The sequence below is a fragment of the Hemitrygon akajei genome, unplaced genomic scaffold, assembly GCF_048418815.1.
Source record: "Hemitrygon akajei unplaced genomic scaffold, sHemAka1.3 Scf000132, whole genome shotgun sequence".
Lineage (NCBI taxonomy): Eukaryota > Metazoa > Chordata > Chondrichthyes > Myliobatiformes > Dasyatidae > Hemitrygon > Hemitrygon akajei.
Genome location: NW_027332018.1, coordinates 618894 through 633888, shown reverse-complemented (window position 1 = coordinate 633888; position 14995 = coordinate 618894). Strand labels below are relative to the sequence as shown.

General features: G+C 53.6%; 1 protein-coding gene across 1 annotated transcript in view; it reads right to left on the bottom strand.

Moving 5' to 3' along the window:
- The window catches only part of LOC140723755 (NACHT, LRR and PYD domains-containing protein 3-like), a 61060-nt gene extending 46959 nt beyond the window's left edge, over positions 1 to 14101 (bottom strand). Inside the window, exon 1 of the mRNA XM_073038297.1 lies at positions 13769 to 14101. The gene's annotated coding sequence lies outside the window, so the exon portion shown is untranslated. The remainder of the gene's footprint in view (positions 1 to 13768) is intronic.
- Positions 14102 to 14995: the final 894 nt, after the last annotated feature.

Genomic DNA, 14995 nt, shown 5'->3' with positions numbered 1-14995 from the left:
ACTGCTGAAGGACAGCGTGACAAACACCCCTTCACAGCCCCGTGTCGCGGCAGCGAGTGAACTCATCAGTCCCTCTGGTCTCTGACAATCTCAGACCAGGAGCTCCCAACTCCTGCACTCAGTACCCTGACTGATGAAGGACAGCGTGGCAAACACCCCTTCACAGCCCCGTGTCGCCGCATTGAGTGAACTCATCAGTCCCTCTGGTCTCTGACAATCTCAGACCAGGAGCTCCCAACTCCTGCACTCAGTACCCTGACTGCTGAAGGACAGCGTGGCAAACACCCCTTCACAGCCGCGTGTCGCCGCATCGAGTGTACTCATCAGTCCCACTGGTCTCTGACAATCTCAGACCAGGAGCTCCCAACTCCTGCACTCAGTACCCTGACTGTTGAAGGACAGCGTGGCAAACACCCCTTCACAGCCCCGTGTCGCCGCATCGAGTGAACTCCTCAGTCCCTCTGGTCTCTGACAATATCAGACCAGGAGCTCCCAACTCCTGCACTCAGTACTCTGACTGATGAAGGACATCGTGGCAAACACTCCTTCACAGCCCCGTGTCGCCGCACCGAGTGAACTCATCAGTCCCTCTGGTCTCTGACAATCTCAGACCAGGAGCTCCCAACTCCTGCACTCAGTGCCCTGACTGTTGAAGGACAGCGTGGAAAACACCCATTCACAGCCCCGTGTCGCCGCATCGAGTGAACTCATCAGTCCCTCTGGTCTCTGACAATCTCAGACCAGGAGCTCCCAACTCCTGCACTCAGTACCCTGACTACTGAAGGACAGCGTGGCAAACACCCCTTCACAGCCCCGTGTCGTCGCATCGAGTGAACTCATCAGTCCCTCTGGTCTCTGACAATCTCAGACCAGGAGCTCCCAACTCCTGCACTCAGTACCCTGACTGATGAAGGACAGCGTGGCAAACACTCCTTCACAGCCCCGTGTCGCCGCATCGAGTGAACTCATCAGTCCCTCTGGTCTCTGACAATCTCAGACCAGGAGCTCCCAACTCCTGCACTCAGTACCCTGACTGTTGAAGGACAGCGTGGCAAACACTCCTTCACAGCACCGTGTCGCCGCAGTGAGTGAACTCATCAGTCCCTCTGGTCTCTGACAATCTCAGACCAGGAGCTCCCAACTCCTGCACTCAGTACCCTGACTGATGAAGGACATCGTGGCAAACACCCCTTCACAGCCCCGTGTCGCCGCATCGAGTGAACTCATCAGTCCCTCTGGTCTCTGACAATCTCAGACCAGGAGCTCCGAACTCCTGCACTCAGTACCCTGACTGTTGAAGGATAGCGTGGCAAACACCCCTTCACAGCCCCGTGTCGCCGCATTGAGTGAACTCATCAGTCCCTCTGGTCTCTGACAATCTCAGACCAGGAGCTCCGAACTCCTGCACTCAGTACCCTGACTGCTGAAGGACAGCGTGGCAAACACCCCTTCACAGCCCCGTGTCGCCGCATTGAGTGAACTCATCAGTCCATCTGGTCCCTGACAATCTCAGACCAGGAGCTCCCAACTCCTGCACTCAGTACCCTGACTGCTGAAGGACAGCGTGGCAAACACCCCTTCACAGCCCCGTGTCGCCGCATCGAGTGAACTCATCAGTCCCTCTGGTCTCTGACAATCTGAGACCAGGAGCTCCCAACTCCTGCACTCAGTACCCTGACTGATGAAGGACAGCGTGGCAAACACCCCTTCACAGCCCCGTGTCACCGCATCGAGTGAACCCATCAGTCCCTCTGGTCTCTGACAATCTCAGACCAGGAGCTCCCAACTCCGGCACTCAGTACCCTGACTGCTGAAGGACAGCGTGGCAAACACCTCTTCACAGCCCAATGTCGCTGCATCGAGTAAACTCATCAGTCCCTCTGGTCCCTGACAATCTCAGACCAGGAGCCCCCAACTCCTGCAGTCAGTACCCTGACTGATGAAGGACAGCGTGGCAAACACCCCTTCACAGCCCCGTGTCGCCGCATTGAGTGTACTCATCAGTCCCTCTGGTCTCTGACAATCTCAGACCAGGAGCCCCCAACTCCTGCACTCAGTACCCTGACTGCTGAAGGACAGCGTGGCAAATACCCCTTCACAGCCGCGTGTCGCCGCATCGAGTGAACTCCTCAGTCCCTCTGGTCTCTGACAATCTCAGACCAGGAGCTCGCAACTCCAGCACTCAGTACCCTGACTGTTGAAGGACAGCGTGGCAAACACCCCTTCACAGCCCCGTGTCGCCGCATCGAGTGAACTCCTCAGTCCCTCTGGTCTCTGACAATATCAGACCAGGAGCTCCCAACTCCTGCACTCAGTACTCTGACTGATGAAGGACATCGTGGCAAACACTCCTTCACAGCCCCGTGTCGCCGCATCGAGTGAACTCATCAGTCCCTCTGGTCTCTGACAATCTCAGACCAGGAGCCCCCAACTCCTGCACTCAGTACCCTGACTGCTGAAGGACAGCGTTGCAAACACCCCTTCACAGCACCTTGTCGACGCAGTGAGTGAACTCATCAGTCCCTCTGGTCTCTGACAATCTCAGACCAGGAGCTCCCAACTCCTGCACTCAGTACCCTGACTGCTGAAGGACAGCGTGGCCAATACCCCTTCACAGCCCCGTGTCGCCGCATTGAGTGAACTCATCAGTCCCTGTGGTCTCTGACAATCTCAGACCAGGAGCTCCCAACTCCTGCACTCAGTACCCTGACTGCTGAAGGACAGCGTGGAAAACACCCCTTCACAGCCCCGTGTCGCCGCATCGAGTGAACTCATCAGTCCCTGTGGTCTCTGACAATCTCAGACCAGGAGCTCCCAACTCCTGCACTCAGTACCCTGACTGCTGAAGGACAGCGTGGCAAACACTACTTCACAGCCCCGTGTCGCCGCATTGAGTGAACTCATCAGTCCCTCTGGTCTCTGACAATCTCAGACCAGGAGCTCCCAACTCCTGCACTCAGTACCCTGACTGCTGAAGGACAGCGTGGTAAACACCCCTTCACAGCCCCGTGTCGCCGCATGGAGTGAACTCATCAGTCCCTCTGGTCCCTGACAATCTCAGACCAGGAGCTCCCAACTCCTGCACTCAGTACCCTGACTGCTGAAGGACAGCGTGGCAAACACCCCTTCACAGCCCCGTGTCGCCGCAGTGAGTGAACTCATCAGTCCCTCTGGTCCCTGACAATCTCAGACCAGGAGCTCCCAACTCCTGCACTCAGTGCCCTGACTGCTGAAGGACAGCGTGGCAAACACCCCTTCACAGCCCCGTGTTGCCGCATCGAGTGAACTCATCAGTCCCTCTGGTCTCTGACAATCTCAGACCAGGAGCTCCCAACTCCTGCACTCAGTGCCCTGACTGCTGAAGGAGAGCGTGGCAAACACCCCTTCACAGCCCCGTGTCGCCACATGGAGTGAACTCATCAGTCCCTCTGGTCCCTGACAATCTCAGACCAGGAGCTCCCAACTCCTGCACTCAGTACCCTGACTGCTGAAGGACAGCGTGGCAAACACCCCTTCACAGCCCCGTGTCGCCGCAGTGAGTGAACTCATCAGTCCCTCTGGTCTGTGACAATCTCAGACCAGGAGCTCCCAACTCCTGCACTCAGTACCCTGACTGCTGAAGGACAGCGTGGTAAACACCCCTTCACAGCCCCGTGTCGCCGCATGGAGTGAACTCATCAGTCCCTCTGGTCCCTGACAATCTCAGACCAGGAGCTCCCAACTCCTGCACTCAGTACCCTGTCTACTGAAGGACAGCGTGGCAAACACCCCTTCACAGCCCCGTGTCGCCGCATTGAGTGAACTCATCAGTCCCTCTGGTCTCTGACAATCTCAGACCAGGAGCTCCCAACTCCTGCACTCAGTACCCTGACTGCTGAAGGACAGCGTGGTAAACACCCCTTCACAGCCCCGTGTCGCCGCAGTGAGTGAACTCATCAGTCCCTCTGGTCTCTGACAATCTCAGACCAGGAGCTCCCAACTCCTGCACTCAGTACCCTGACTGATGAAGGACATCGTGGTAAACACCCCTTCACAGCCCCGTGTCGCCGCAGTGAGTGAACTCATCAGTCCCTCTGGTCTCTGACAATCTCAGACCAGGAGCTCCCAACTCCTGCACTCAGTACCCTGACTGCTGAAGGACAGCGTGGTAAACACCCCTTCACAGCCCCGTGTCGCCGCAGTGAGTGAACTCATCAGTCCCTCTGGTCCCTGACAATCTCAGACCAGGAGCTCCCAACTCCTGCACTCAGTACCCTGACTGATGAAGGACATCGTGGTAAACACCCCTTCACAGCCCCGTGTCGCCGCATTGAGTAAACTCATCAGTCCCTCTGGTCTCTGACAATCTCTGACCAGGAGCTCCCAACTCCTGCACTCAGTACCCTGACTGCTGATGGACAGCGTGGTAAACACCCCTTCACAGCCCCGTGTCGCCGCATTGAGTAAACTCATCAGTCCCTCTGGTCTCTGACAATCTCAGACCAGGAGCTCCCAACTCCTGCACTCAGTACCCTGACTGATGAAGGACATCGTGGCAAACACCCCTTCACAGCCCCGTGTCGCCGCATCGAGTGAACTCATCAGTCCCTCTGGTCTCTGACAATCTCAGACCAGGAGCTCCCAACTCCTGCACTCAGTACCCTGACTGTTGAAGGACAGCGTGGCAAACACCCCTTCACAGCCCCGTGTCGCCGCATTGAGTGAACTCATCAGTCCCTCTGGTCTCTGACAATCTCAGACCAGGAGCTCCCAACTCCTGCACTCAGTACCCTGACTGCTGAAGGACAGCGTGGAAAACACCCCTTCACAGCCCCGTGTCGCCGCATCGAGTGAACTCATCAGTCCCTCTGGTCTCTGACAATCTCAGACCAGGAGCTCCCAACTCCTGCACTCAGTACCCTGACTGCTGAAGGACAGCGTGACAAACACCCCTTCACAGCCCCGTGTCGCCACATCGAGTGAACTCATCAGTCCCTCTGGTCTCTGACAATCTCAGACCAGGAGCTCCCAACTCCTGCACTCAGTACCCTGACTGCTGAAGGACAGCGTGGCAAACACCCCTTCACAGCCCCGTGTCGCCGCATTGAGTGAACTCATCAGTCCCTCTGGTCTCTTACAATCTCAGACCAGGAGCTCCCAACTCCGGCACTCAGTACCCTGACTGCTGAAGGACAGCGTGGCAAACACCCCTTCACAGCCACGTGTCGCCGCAGTGAGTGAACCCATCAGTCCCTCTGGTCTCTGACAATCTCAGACGAGGAGCTCCCAACTCCGGCACTCAGTACCCTGACTGCTGAAGGACAGCGTGGCAAACACCTCTTCACAGCCCAATGTCGCTGCATCGAGGAAACTCATCAGTCCCTCTGGTCCCTGGCAATCTCAGACCAGGAGCCCCCAACTCCTGCACTCAGTGCCCTGACTGCAGAAGGTCAGCGTGGCAAACACCCCTTCACAGCCCCGTGTGGCCGCATCGAGTGAACTCATCTGTCCCTCTGGTCCCTGACAATCTCAGATCAGTAGCTCCCAACTCCTGCACTCAGTACCCTGACTGCTGAAGGACAGCGTGGCAAACACCACTTCACAGCCCCGTGTCGCCTCATCGAGTGAACCCATCAGTCCCTCTGGTCTCTGACAATCTCAGACCAGGAGCTCCCAACTCCTGCACTCAGTACCCTGACTGCTGAAGGACAGCGTGGCAAACACCCCTTCACAGCCCCGTGTCGCCGCATTGAGTGAACCCATCAGTCCCTCTGGTCTCTGACAATCTCAGACCAGGAGCTCCCAACTCCTGCACTCAGTACCCTGACTGCTGAAGGACAGCGTGACAAACACCCCTTCACAGCCCCGTGTCGCGGCAGCGAGTGAACTCATCAGTCCCTCTGGTCTCTGACAATCTCAGACCAGGAGCTCCCAACTCCTGCACTCAGTACCCTGACTGATGAAGGACAGCGTGGCAAACACCCCTTCACAGCCCCGTGTCGCCGCATTGAGTGAACTCATCAGTCCCTCTGGTCTCTGACAATCTCAGACCAGGAGCTCCCAACTCCTGCACTCAGTACCCTGACTGCTGAAGGACAGCGTGGCAAACACCCCTTCACAGCCGCGTGTCGCCGCATCGAGTGTACTCATCAGTCCCACTGGTCTCTGACAATCTCAGACCAGGAGCTCCCAACTCCTGCACTCAGTACCCTGACTGTTGAAGGACAGCGTGGCAAACACCCCTTCACAGCCCCGTGTCGCCGCATCGAGTGAACTCCTCAGTCCCTCTGGTCTCTGACAATATCAGACCAGGAGCTCCCAACTCCTGCACTCAGTACTCTGACTGATGAAGGACATCGTGGCAAACACTCCTTCACAGCCCCGTGTCGCCGCATCGAGTGAACTCATCAGTCCCTCTGGTCTCTGACAATCTCAGACCAGGAGCTCCCAACTCCTGCACTCAGTGCCCTGACTGTTGAAGGACAGCGTGGAAAACACCCATTCACAGCCCCGTGTCGCCGCATCGAGTGAACTCATCAGTCCCTCTGGTCTCTGACAATCTCAGACCAGGAGCTCCCAACTCCTGCACTCAGTACCCTGACTACTGAAGGACAGCGTGGCAAACACCCCTTCACAGCCCCGTGTCGTCGCATCGAGTGAACTCATCAGTCCCTCTGGTCTCTGACAATCTCAGACCAGGAGCTCCCAACTCCTGCACTCAGTACCCTGACTGATGAAGGACAGCGTGGCAAACACTCCTTCACAGCCCCGTGTCGCCGCATCGAGTGAACTCATCAGTCCCTCTGGTCTCTGACAATCTCAGACCAGGAGCTCCCAACTCCTGCACTCAGTACCCTGACTGTTGAAGGACAGCGTGGCAAACACTCCTTAACAGCACCGTGTCGCCGCAGTGAGTGAACTCATCAGTCCCTCTGGTCTCTGACAATCTCAGACCAGGAGCTCCCAAATCCTGCACTCAGTACCCTGACTGCTGAAGGACAGCGTGGTAAACACCCCTTTACAGCCCCGTGTCGCCGCATTGAGTAAACTCATCAGTCCCTCTGGTCTCTGACAATCTCAGACCAGGAGCTCCCAACTCCTGCACTCAGTACCCTGACTGATGAAGGACATCGTGGCAAACACCCCTTCACAGCCCCGTGTCGCCGCATCGAGTGAACTCATCAGTCCCTCTGGTCTCTGACAATCTCAGACCAGGAGCTCCCAACTCCTGCACTCAGTACCCTGACTGTTGAAGGATAGCGTGGCAAACACCCCTTCACAGCCCCGTGTCGCCGCATTGAGTGAACTCATCAGTCCCTCTTGTCTCTGACAATCTCAGACCAGGAGCTCCGAACTGCTGCACTCAGTACCCTGACTGCTGAAGGACAGCGTGGCAAACACCCCTTCACAGCCCCGTGTCGCCGCATTGAGTGAACTCATCAGTCCATCTGGTCCCTGACAATCTCAGACCAGGAGCTCCCAACTCCTGCACTCAGTACCCTGACTGCTGAAGGACAGCGTGGCAAACACCCCTTCACAGCCCCGTGTCGCCGCATCGAGTGAACTCATCAGTCCCTCTGGTCTCTGACAATCTGAGACCAGGAGCTCCCAACTCCTGCACTCAGTACCCTGACTGATGAAGGACAGCGTGGCAAACACCCCTTCACAGCCCCGTGTCACCGCATCGAGTGAAGTCATCAGTCCCTCTGGTCTCTGACAATCTCAGACCAGGAGCTCCCAACTCCGGCACTCAGTACCCTGACTGCTGAAGGACAGCGTGGCAAACACCTCTTCACAGCCCAATGTCGCTGCATCGAGTAAACTCATCAGTCCCTCTGGTCCCTGACAATCTCAGACCAGGAGCCCCCAACTCCTGCAGTCAGTACCCTGACTGATGAAGGACAGCGTGGCAAACACCCCTTCACAGCCCCGTGTTGCCGCATTGAGTGTACTCATCAGTCCCTCTGGTCTCTGACAATCTCAGACCAGGAGCCCCCAACTCCTGCACTCAGTACCCTGACTGCTGAAGGACAGCGTGGCAAATACCCCTTCACAGCCGCGTGTCGCCGCATCGAGTGAACTCCTCAGTCCCTCTGGTCTCTGACAATCTCAGACCAGGAGCTCGCAACTCCAGCACTCAGTACCCTGACTGTTGAAGGACAGCGTGGCAAACACCCCTTCACAGCCCCGTGTCGCCGCATCGAGTGAACTCCTCAGTCCCTCTGGTCTCTGACAATATCAGACCAGGAGCTCCCAACTCCTGCACTCAGTACTCTGACTGATGAAGGACATCGTGGCAAACACTCCTTCACAGCCCCGTGTCGCCGCATCGAGTGAACTCATCAGTCCCTCTGGTCTCTGACAATCTCAGACCAGGAGCCCCCAACTCCTGCACTCAGTACCCTGACTGCTGAAGGACAGCGTTGCAAACACCCCTTCACAGCACCTTGTCGACGCAGTGAGTGAACTCATCAGTCCCTCTGGTCTCTGACAATCTCAGACCAGGAGCTCCCAACTCCTGCACTCAGTACCCTGACTGCTGAAGGACAGCGTGGCCAATACCCCTTCACAGCCCCGTGTCGCCGCATTGAGTGAACTCATCAGTCCCTGTGGTCTCTGACAATCTCAGACCAGGAGCTCCCAACTCCTGCACTCAGTACCCTGACTGCTGAAGGACAGCGTGGAAAACACCCCTTCACAGCCCCGTGTCGCCGCATCGAGTGAACTCATCAGTCCCTGTGGTCTCTGACAATCTCAGACCAGGAGCTGCCAACTCCTGCACTCAGTACCCTGACTACTGAAGGACAGCGTGGCCAACACTCCTTCACAGCCCCGTGTCGCCGCATGGAGTGAACTCATCAGTCCCTCTGGTCTCTGACATTCTCAGACCAGGAGCTCCCAACTCCTGCACTCAGTACCCTGACTGCTGAAGGACAGCGTGGTAAACACCCCTTCACAGCCCCGTGTCGCCGCATGGAGTGAACTCATCAGTCCCTCTGGTCCCTGACAATCTCAGACCAGGAGCTCCCAACTCCTGCACTCAGTACCCTGACTGCTGAAGGACAGCGTGGCAAACACCCCTTCACAGCCCCGTGTCGCCGCAGTGAGTGAACTCATCAGTCCCTCTGGTCCCTGACAATCTCAGACCAGGAGCTCCCAACTCCTGCACTCAGTGCCCTGACTGCTGAAGGACAGCGTGGCAAACACCCCTTCACAGCCCCGTGTTGCCGCATCGAGTGAACTCATCAGTCCCTCTGGTCTCTGACAATCTCAGACCAGGAGCTCCCAACTCCTGCACTCAGTGCCCTGACTGCTGAAGGAGAGCGTGGCAAACACCCCTTCACAGCCCCGTGTCGCCACATGGAGTGAACTCATCAGTCCCTCTGGTCCCTGACAATCTCAGACCAGGAGCTCCCAACTCCTGCACTCAGTACCCTGACTGCTGAAGGACAGCGTGGCAAACACCCCTTCACAGCCCCGTGTCGCCGCAGTGAGTGAACTCATCAGTCCCTCTGGTCTGTGACAATCTCAGACCAGGAGCTCCCAACTCCTGCACTCAGTACCCTGACTGCTGAAGGACAGCGTGGTAAACACCCCTTCACAGCCCCGTGTCGCCGCATGGAGTGAACTCATCAGTCCCTCTGGTCCCTGACAATCTCAGACCAGGAGCTCCCAACTCCTGCACTCAGTACCCTGACTGCTGAAGGACAGCGTGGCAAACACCCCTTCACAGCCCCGTGTCGCCGCAGTGAGTGAACTCATCAGTCCCTCTGGTCCCTGACAATCTCAGACCAGGAGCTCCCAACTCCTGCACTCAGTGCCCTGACTGCTGAAGGACAGCGTGGCAAACACCCCTTCACAGCCCCGTGTTGCCGCATCGAGTGAACTCATCAGTCCCTCTGGTCTCTGACAATCTCAGACCAGGAGCTCCCAACTCCTGCACTCAGTGCCCTGACTGCTGAAGGACAGCGTGGCAAACACCCCTTCACAGCCCCGTGTCGCCGCATTGAGTGAACTCATCAGTCCCTCTGGTCTGTGACAATCTCAGACCAGGAGCTCCCAACTCCTGCACTCAGTACCCTGACTGCTGAAGGACAGCGTGGCAAACACCCCTTCACAGCCCCGTGTCGCCGCATCGAGGGAACTCATCAGTCCCTCTGGTCTCTGACAATCTCAGACCAGGAGCTCCTTGTTGCAATATTCAGAATGAAACTGAAGACCATCAGGAAAAGCTACGGACCAGAAGTTTGATGTTGATCGCAGCCCTCAAGAACATGATGTGGAAGTGAAGAACAGATTCATGGATTAAACTTGGTGGAGAGAACGCCGGAAGAACTATGGACAGAAATAAAGATCATTATACAAGAGGTGCCAACAAAAAGTATTGCAAACACAAAGGAGGCCGGGAAAGCAAATTGGCTTTCTGCGGAGGCTGAGCAGTGAAGAGACGTGAAGGCCAATGGAGATTGGAACAAATACCTCCAACTGATCACAAAGTTCAAGAAGATATCAAGGAAAGATACGGAAACTTCCTCAAAGGAGCGATGCAAAGAAGCTGAAGAAGCCAACATTAGAGGAAAAATAAAACAAGAGATCTATTCAAGAAGATTTCAGAAATTAAAGGAACATTTTATGCAAGAATGAGTATAGGAAAAGACAAAAAAATGAAGGACTATATCGAAGCAAAGATATCAAAAAGAAATGGCAGGAGTACATAGAAGAATTGTACAGGAAATATCCCAATAGCAAATACACCTGCAGTGACTTCCTCATCGATCTAGAGCCAGATATTCTGGAAAGTGAAGTCGAATTGAAAACTTTGCCAATAATAAGGCTGCAGGATGAAACAGGAGTTCAGCTGAATTGTTTAAAACGTTAAAAGTTATGCTGTAAAAGTGCTGCGTGCAATTTGCATGCAATCTGGTAAACGTAAAAATGGCCTTTAGACTGGAAAAAAAGAACAGTTTATATCCCAATTTCCAAGAAGGGAAATGTAAAGGAATGTCATATTTCCAACAATTTCACAAATCTCACATGCGAGCAAGGTATTGCTAAAGATCATGCAAGCAAGCCTCCAGCAATACACGGAACGACAACTGCTGGATGTACAAGCTGGTTTTAGAAGAGGTAGAGGTAGTTGCGCTGTGCTCCAAATTGCTAACTTACACTGGATAACAGAGAAATCGAGAGAATTCCAGAAAAGTATTTATCTGCGTTTTATTGAATATTTTAAAGCCTTCAACAGTGTGGACCACATAAACTGTGGCAAATCCTTAAAGAAAAGGGGCTACCTCGACATCTGATCTGCCTTATGAGAAACTTGTACGAAGATCAAGAAGCAACAGTTAGAACTGACCACGGAACAACAAACTGGTTCAGGATTGGGAAATGAGTGCAAGAAGATGCATACGGCCACCCTGCTTGTTTTATTCCTATTCTGAACACATCATGAACAATGCTGGCAACGAGGACTCAAAGTGTTGGAATCAACAGACAGACAGACAGACATACTTTAATGACCACGAGGGAAAAAGGGTTTCGTTGCAGTCGCACCAACCAAGAATAGAGTAGAAATATAGCAATATAGAAACCATAAATAATTAAATAACAGTAAGTGGAATAAGTGGAATTAGTCCAGGGCCAGCCTATGGGCTCAGGGTGCCGGACACTCCGAGGGAGGAATTGTAAAATTGCCGGATGAAACATTAACAACCTCAGACATGCGGGTGATGCGACTCCAATGGCTGAAAGTGAGAAGGATCCGTGGAAGCTTCTAATGAACGTGAAAGAAGAGAGTGGAAAAGTTGACTTGTTCCTCAATATTAAGTATACCGGCCAGCCCTTTCAACTTCGTGGTAATAAGTGGAAAGGAAGCGGAAACAGTAACAGATTTTGTCGGTTCAAAGATTTCTATGGATGGTAACTGCAGCCACGAAATTAAAAAGCTCTTGTTTCCGGACAGGACAGCAATGAGCAATTTAGATAAAATTCAGAAGCGCAGAGACACAACATCGTCTACGAAGAACCATAGAGTCGGGTCTATGGTATTTCCAGTTGCGATGTGTGGCTGTGAGAGCTGGACTGTTAGTGAGGCTGAATACAAAATAATCGACGACTTTGAACTTGAATGCTGAAGGAAAGTGTTAAGAGTTCATTAGACAGCAAGAAGATCGGACAAGCCAATACTTGAAGAAATGGAGCCAGACTGCTGACGAGGAGGCTTGAAAAGCTCAAATGAGTTGGCCACGTGTGGTGCGCGCGAGGGCAGTGGGCGCGGCGGTGAGCTGGTGCGCGTGGAGCAGTGGAGACTGTGGAGTCAGTAACGGGGAACGAGGAGCGCGTCCCTCGGTCCAGGACCGTGCTGGCTAGCTCACTGAATTTGTCAAAATTTCGACACGTTAATACAGCTGGGGCACACATTTAACACACAAAGCTGAACGCAATTTTTTTTCCAGTCAACGCAAGAAAACACATAATTGGACCACCCCGCCCCTCGAAACTGCTGTGCAGATAATGAGATCACGGCTGAACTGATGTAACATTGCATTACCTATGCCTCCATGTGCATCCCTGCAACACGTCAAGCCCGTTGTTTATCAAAAATCTCGGCCTTCAACAGAATTATGGTCTTTGCTTCCACTGGCCATTGAGGAGAAGAGTTCAAAACACCCTCAATCGACACAGGAACAATAGATGTGTTGGTCTGAAATAGGAAATTCCGGAAACAGAGCAGATGCTTGCTGTTTTCATCTCGCACCCTTGCTCAGAAACTGGTGGGGGCTGATCTTAAACTTCACCTGACCGGTGGAAAATGTCACTCGTGCAAACAGAAAACAGCAGGAATACAAAGAGCACCAGCAGCAGAAGTAGCTTAGAAAACACAAATATCTCCTTGTTCGCTGATCCAAAGCACAGACAACTGGTTAGTTGGAAATAAATATTGGAAATAAATATCACAAGTTGAATTGTTCTCAAGTTAATTCCCCAAGAACATTCTGACAATGTGGGTACTGTGGGCCGTTTCTGTGGGCCCCACCCACCGCCCCACACGGAACTTTCGTAACCATGGCAACAGACAGAATGCTGGGAGGAACTCAGCAGGTTAGGCAGCATCTATGGATATGTGTAAACAGACGACATTGCGGAACCAGACCTTTAATCAGGACTGGAGTGGAAAGGGTAAGAGGGCAGATGATTGACTGATTTGGAAGGTGGGGCTTGTTGTTCTGTGAGACTCGGTGCTCAGGGTCTGTGTGTAAGCGGCTGCCCGTCAGTGCGCGTTCCTCAGAACAGGGAGCGGCCGTTCCGCTGAAATCCAATCCAACCGGTTCGACAGGACACTGTGGTTCAGATGTGAAGGCAGTTTAATATTGTATTTAACCATTTCTGCTGCTGGGAAGAGCGGTGGAACCAATGGCGCGATGTAAAAACACTACCTGTGGCCTCCAAGGTGACTGGACTGTTTCTCCACAGATGCTGCCTGGCCTGCAGAGTTCCTCCAGCATTGTGTGCGTGTTTCCCGGATTTCCAGCATCTGCTGTTTTCTCTTGTTCGAGAGAGATCGGTGACGGGTCGCTGCCCCGTGGGATATTTCATATGTTTCTACCAGGGTGAAAGATTCCTTCTGCTCTCACTCAGTAGTACCCAGCTCGCTTCTCTTAATCCATTTGGACAATTGACTCGTTAGCACGAACACGTCAGGACTCCCTTCTCCCACTAAATTCACTCCCGATCTCGAACAAAGCCGAACCTCGCTGAATAATTGTGCAGAAAAATAGACAACACTTACCTCTGATATCGTAACCGGTTGGTGTTCAGTGTGGTCCCGGAAAAACAGTCTGATATCCGGGTGTGACGGACAATGGTCCTGGAACCGGTTTGTTCTCCCTGTACGGAGAGTTGAGTCTATGCTGCTGCTCCCGAGGACACCCGGCTGTGAGTCCGTCGCTCAATACAGATGGACAGGGCCGGGTGAGCCGGTAGAGCGGGACTGCCGCGGTCCGGGTCACACTAACTCTCACCGGCTCAGGACGGGTCTGACTGCGGGAGGAGGCGGGAGTGGGATCAATGCAGCAACCCTAAAGAGGAAAACAAACAGGCTGCGTTAAACTTTCTGTCCGGGTTTCCGTGTAGATCGCTCCTTTTTCTTTCATCGCAACCAGTGGGGCGGAGTTTCTCTGTTTAACCCAGCCAGTCCCAGGCTAAGAATTTGATCCAGCCCGGGTTCTGGGAGGGGCTGATCTTCCGCCCCCTGTGTGTAAACAGGACTGCCCGGTGTAGGTAGTTTCAGCTCCAACGTCACTCACCTGTTCAGGTGCGGGGAGCCGCCTTTCTGCCGAAATTAATCCAATCACCTCCGACTATATATATTCACACTCAACTGTAACACATCTGGTCAAAGATTTCCTCAGCGCCTCTCGATTCAGGGGAATTGATTTACTCTAACATTAGAGATTATTGCAGTTCCATGCGGACAACTATTATTACAAGGAACCCCCTCGCCCACGGTTAACAGCGGGTTTCTTTTCACAAGCAATGTTTGTTGGTTCACACCCCGCCGGTAATACCTGTGGAATTGGTTTCCGGCCATTCCAAATGGACAGACGTTTTCCTGGGAAAGGTCTCCTGGACCGGTTTATTTAAAAAAAAATCCTTGAAGAATATTTTCAAGCCAACTGCAGATTGTTCGAGTTTGAGATAAACATAAGGTGCTGGAAACTCGCGGCAAACAGGACAACAACTGTAACTGGTAATGTTGCGCGTTCGGGACCCTGGGTAAATCATGTTAGAGATTATCTCGCTCTTCCCTGCAGCAGAAAGGGTTAAGTACGATATTGAAGTGACTTTCTTTGCGCCTGCAGGAGGGTGTTTCTTTCTTCAGACCCGGCTGCATTTGATTTCTGGAGAGGGGCCGCTCCCTGTTCTGAGGAATGTGCGTGAACAGGCAGCAGCTCACACACAGGCCCTGAGCACTGAGTTTCACAAAACAACAACCCGAACCTTCAAATCAATCCAT